This window comes from Cebus imitator, unplaced genomic scaffold, assembly GCF_001604975.1.
Source record: "Cebus imitator isolate Cc_AM_T3 unplaced genomic scaffold, Cebus_imitator-1.0 Scaffold74, whole genome shotgun sequence".
Lineage (NCBI taxonomy): Eukaryota > Metazoa > Chordata > Mammalia > Primates > Cebidae > Cebus > Cebus imitator.
The window spans coordinates 7,221,274-7,227,674 of NW_016107389.1; positions in this window are offsets into that span (position 1 = coordinate 7,221,274).

The window sequence follows — 6,401 nt, forward strand, 5'->3', positions numbered from 1 at the left end:
TGAGCCACCGCGCCCGGCCCTATTTTTCCATAGTTATTTCAATGTAATACATTTTTATATCTTGCTTTTCTCCAGCATACCATAGACATTTTTCCATCTAGCAATATACTTTTCATAACCATTGATTTTGAAGGTTGTATAGTATGCCACTGAGTGAATTTCTTTGGGCATTTAGAATGTTTTTAGGATTTGTTTTAGGATTTTGCTAATACAAAAACTGTTGCAGTTAACATATTTTATACTTAACTAAACGCTAGTTCCAATTATGTAAAATAAATTAGCTTTTGGCATATTAAATTCCTTAAAAGCTTCCTGCAAATTCAATAATGTAATTTAACTTAGGATTTCAGCTTTCGCTCTTATGTGTCCATTGCTATCTGCCCTGCACCCAGGAACCCAGAGCAATATTGGCTTGACTTAGAATCATGAAAGCACTGAATGTTAGTGTTAGAAAGGTCCTGAGAGATTCCAGGTAAACGAATACCTTATTTTACTGGTGAATCCCTCTGATATATTGTCTTATCTGCAGCCCAATAATTCAACAATACCACAGTCAGGTTCTAAAAGTCAAGTAAAGCAGAAAAGTTCGGTCCTACCACAGACACCAGACAAATGCAAGTAACAATAAAAAATCATGAAAGTATTGAAATTGACAAAATGAAGACTTTATCTGATAATGTGAATGCACGTGATTTTAAGGCAGTTCATGTCACACGCCGTGCCGTGCCCTTTTAAAGTGGGTGTACGGGGCAGTTTGTGCGACTAGAGGGAATAGTCATTGCTTAACCCCAGATTTCAAGAGAAAGAGATCCACCTTGAATTGGAATCATTTCTTAAGTTTCTGATATCTTCACCCAATATGCAAACAGTATTCCAGACAGACTGCCTTGAGTCCAAAGGGTTCGGGCTCACAAAAGATGTTGACCAATTTATTTCTTTGGCTGCTGTGAAATGACTAATTCCCAAGAAGGGAGATTGAGGGGAAGGGGATGGCAAAGCAGGTAAGGAATCTGAACTTCAGGCTTTGTATCCTTGTTGTGGCATTTTGTTTCGACCTTTCTCATGTGACACTTTTGTGTCAGACTTCCCCACTCCAGGTTCTTGAGACCTTATTTGTTTTTAATAAGGTGGCTTCAGCTGGCCACAGTGGCTCACGGTGGCTCACCTCAGCACTTTGGGAGGCTGAGGTAGGTGGATAACAAGGTCAAAAGTTTAAGACCAGCCTGGCCAACATGGTGAAACTCTGTCTCTACCAAGAATACAAAAATCAACTGGGTGTGGTGGTGGATGCCTGTAATCCCAGCTACTTAGGAGGCTGAGGCAGGAGAATCACATGAACCCGGGAGGCAAAAGTTGCAGTGAGCTGAGATCATGCCACTGCACTCCTGCCTGGGCAACAGAATGAGACTCAAAATAAATAAAAATAAATAAATAAATAAATAAGGTAGCTTCACAACGTGTGAAGCATGACACTGGCACCCATCAGTGCTTGTCAGTTGGAACAGACAGAAGAGGATAAAGAAGGATAAGACTTTCCCACAGTCTTCAAACAACCAGCCACCATCTTCTGAGCTGATCATTCCTACTATTCTAAGTTCTTTCAAAAACTTTACTCATTTTATCCTAGTAACAACTTTATGAAATAGGTACTTTTTTTATTATGCCCATTGTACAGATGGGAATATTGAGGCACAGGGCATTTAGCTAACTTGCCCAAGGTTACCCAGCTCATAAGTATTATCTACATCCTATGGACTCTCAATAAAAGTTGGTTTAATATAAACACACTTTCACTAAACTGCATTTTCTTCCCAAACTGTCTTCCATTTAACTTTTTTGGGTGAAAGAAAACCTTCCATAGAACCTTAGTCCTCTATTCTAGCTCACAGCAATTTTTGATCATAGTCAGATCATGTACCAAAAACGTCACAGTGAAATATCTTCACACCCCCCTCCTTGAAAATGGACCTCAGTAAATATCCAACCAACCTGGATCTATACATCATGATTAACTTAAATCTTCCAGAATTGAAGGAAGCCACATGAAATCTAAGCAGGGATGCATTCTTATAGTTAGAGGAAACTTACCAACCTGAGTGCCTTGTCCTTCCCTCACCGTCTCTATCAGATCACAAAATAAATCAGAAGGGGGAAAAAGTACCATTTTTGCCCTTTTGATGTGATTTTAAAAATAAGAAAAATGGAAAGAAGGAAGAATCAGGATGATATAACTTTCTAACTCAGTAAATATAATTTCCTCAGTTGTTGATAGAACCAAATATTGAGGGAATCAACGTTGAGTGTTTTCTTTTAATGCTCAACCTCCTTTAGTGGTGCCTTCTTAAGTATGCTGGGTACTCACATAGATTTTTCAATGCAACTCTCAAGACGCTGGCAATTGTATGTTTTCCTAAGTGTGCATTTTAAGAAGGTTGTATGTCTTTGTGTTTACTGACCCAACTCTAGCCTCCCTTTTGACTATTGGTCTCAGTTCTGAGTGACTCCTGAGAAGCAGCTTATGCTTCCAGCTTGAGTCATGCACTGCCAGTTTGCTGTGTCTGGGAAGTCTCTCAACCTTTCCCTAATAGAGCTGTGTTTTGGTATATGCGTTTGGGCTAGAAAAGGCTAGTGAGACTCACTCAAGCTTCTTGCTTGTCTCATGCTGGTTTGGTGGTTGAACTTGCCAAGTAAGGGTTTATACCTGACACTGCACATGATCCCTCACTACAGGGCGTCCTGAGGTTATTACTGCAGCGGCCAAGCTTAGATATTGGAGTCACTACAGCTGACTGCATCTTTAAAGATGCATACAACTGCAAAGACGGTTGTGTCTTTCTTTCTACTATCTTCTACTTCCATCTGAATTTCTTTTTTGTTTTTTGTTTTGTTTTCTTGAGAAGGTGTTTCCCTCTTGTCTCCCAGGCTGGAGTGCAGTGGCATGATCTTGGCTCACGGCAACCTCTGACTCTTTGGCCAAAGTGATTCTCCTGCCTTAGCCTCCCAAGGATTTGGGATTACAGGCACCCACCACCATTCTAAGCTGATTTTTGGATTTTTAGTAGAGACAGGGTTTCACTATGTTAGCCAGGCTGGTCTTGAACTCCTGACCTCATGATTCACCCACTTTGGCCTCCCAAAGTGCTGGGATTACAGGTGTGAGCCACCATGCCTGGCTGTCTCCCTCTCTACGAATATAAAAATAGCTGTTCACGTTGGTACATGCCAGTAGTCCCAGCTACTAGAGAGGCTGAGGTGGGAGAATCACTTGAAGTCCAGGACTTTGAGGATACGGTGACGTATGACCATGAAACTACACTCTATCTTTGGCAACGAGGAGACCCTGTCTCTTAAAAATATAAGTAAATAAATTTCAAAATGAAATAAAATATATCTAGTGTTATTTCTGTTTTCCCAACTGAATCCTATTAGAGTATTTATGATTCTGGATCACTTAATCAGCACCATAAATGTCTACTCAACTGATGCTTACTGAACTATGGACACAGGTGCTCTACTATGCAAGGAATTGGGCAACAGAGAGGTAGTTACAAATACATACCTAACAAATCCTGATTTCCAGAAACTTAACATCTAGTAAAGAAGACACACATGGAGAGCATGTATCAGTGAAAGAATAGGTTCTCTGAAAGTTCTGAGAAGGGAGAAGAGAAAGAGGAGGAAAAGATGGCCTTGAGAGGATTTGGGGTTTAGGACTGGGTGAAGGCAAATATTTCAAATTCAAGTTTACTGGCACAAGGACTTTGAGTGGCATATCTGGCAGATGGTGACTTTTTCCACTTGGTGGAAACAAATCTGATGGTTGAGACCAGAGGGAGGTGAGATTGAGTGTGTTACAGGACCAACAGGTTCATATGCCTGCTGTGTAGCAATGGGCTAATATGCGGAGACAGCAAGGGTTGCAGCAGAGAAAGAATTTAATGATTTCAGGGTGGTCAAGCAAGGAGATAAGAGGGATAAGAGGAGACATTCAACTCTATCTGTCCGAGGAATTTTGGGCTGAGATTTTAAGGAAATCATGGAGTGCAAGAGGCTGGAAAATTGGGGTTGTTGACTGGACAGGGTAAGTGACAAAATTATCAGGATGTAGAAACCACATTCTTTGGTGAGTCACCTTCTCTAGCAGTGCTTCAGACCAACTGACATTAGTAGCTTCATTGACATGCAGGACCTGAAAGAATATCTGAAATGGAAAACTTAACATTTCACAATGCTCAAGCTGTTATCTGTAGAGCAGTTAAGTGGAATGATAATCTAGGGTCTATGTGATTCTCAGGCAGCAAGCAAAGAATTATCAGGAAGCAGGTTAGAGTGCAAGCTGACCTAATGATTAATGTTGAATGCACTACAAACATGGTGTATTTTCATTTCTCCCCACTTCTTCCCTGATTAATTTTTATAATGTTTGTAGGGATAATTTCAGGTGAAGACAGTAGATGGAAGTTCTGAAGGCCAGAGTGAAGAGTCTGTGGAGCCAGTGTAGACCTCGGGAGATTTATAAGCAATGAGGCTGCATATAGAAATGGCCTCACATAGCAGGAAGATAAGAAGTAATGAGAAGGTGGATAGAGAGGGTGCAAGCCCCATCAGTAAGATACCTGAATGTTCTTCAAGGATGAGAGTTGGGCTTTCACAGTTCCTTTCACACAATACTAAGAACTCTAATTTCTTAGATGCCCACTGTGTATGTGTACTGTTTGATTCATATGTTATTCTTTTTTAATCCTCATATCAACCCTATAAGGCACCCTTATTACACACATGGGGAAACTAATACCTAAAGGAGCTAATACATTTCAATACATTTCCAGATGAGTGGCTGACTGAGATTCAAACCCAGATTCTACCTGACTCTAAACCCAGTGTTATTGCCAGTCTAGTCCACTGCCATTGTAACATACAGCATGTCCTTCAAAAATTATTTATTAAACAGGAACTGCTGAGGCTAACGTGACATAGAAGGAAGTAATGGTGAAGTAATTAATAACTGAAAGAAAGAGATGAATATGGAAGGCATATCCCACAAATCAGAGGACGTGATAATTGCCTAGATAGTGGGAGAAGAGGTGCTGGGCAGGAGAGGTAAGGATCAAAATAATTGAACGGCAATTGGGTTAGTCAGGACTACTTGGGTTGCAAGTAACAGAAACCCAACTCAACCTGATAGTTGTAGCAAAAGTCCCAGCAAGGAGTCTGATTCTTTCTCTTTGGGTCATCACTGTAGCTAAAGAGATATAGTTCTCTGATTGGTCACATATGGGTCATGTCCCCTCCCTGGGGCCCAGGGACGCAGGTCCACTACACAGAATTCCTAAGGCTGAGCAGGATTCCTTTGGAATGCTCACTATACAGTAACTCTAAGTTTCGAGCTTTGTTAACTAGAAATGAGATGCCCTGGATGGAAAATAGCAAGTGGCTTTGGGGGAAAATGTTGAGTTTGGGTGAGGACCTGCTGAGCTTGTACCAGCTCCAACAAAGATGTAGCCTAATCTTGTAGGTGTCCAGTCATCACCTGAAATTGCTCTCATGTTTTCTCAAAAAGTTTACATCTTTTTAACTTTCAAGGTAAAAGTGTGAATTCTAGAAATTTTGGATCGTCCATTGATTTCAAAAGTAGAGTGAAAGGAACAAGAAATTATGACTAAACTTACAGAACTTACATCTAAAGTAGAGTGAGATTTTTTTCTTTGTGAATGCACAAAGTATTGGTTCAGGTAAGACCATTTTCATATTCTCTCCATAAACCTCATGGGTTTGTGGCATTGAGCTAAAACAGGAGTTGGCAAATTTCAGCCCATGAGCCAAACTCAGTTTGCTGCCTGTTTCTTGCACAGCCTATGGACTAAGAATGATTTTTACATTTTTTTTTTTTGAGACAAAGTCTCACCCTGTCGCCCAGGTTGGAGTGCAATGGGGAGATCTCCACTCACTGCAACCTCCACCTCCCAGGTTCAAGCGATTCTCCTGCCTCAGCCTCCTGAGTAACTGGGATTACAGGTGCATACCACCTAATTTTTGTTGTATCTTTAGTAGAAACGGGGTTTCACCATGTTGGCCAGGCTGGTCTTGAACTCCTGACCTCATGATCCACCTGCCTTGGCCTCCCTAAGTGCTGGGATTACAGCCACCACACCTGGTGTGGTTTTTATATTTCTAAATGCTTGAAATAAGTCAAAGGACTAATAATAGTTTGTGACGCAAAATTATATGACATTCAAACTTCAGTGCCCATAAATAAAGTGTTATTAGAATATAAGCATATTCATTAATTTACATATTTTCTGTAGCTCTTTTGGGTTGCCAAAACAGAGTGAAGTTTTGTCAACCACTACATGGCTTTGCAAAACATAAAATATTTATTATCTGACTCTTCAGGGAAAAAG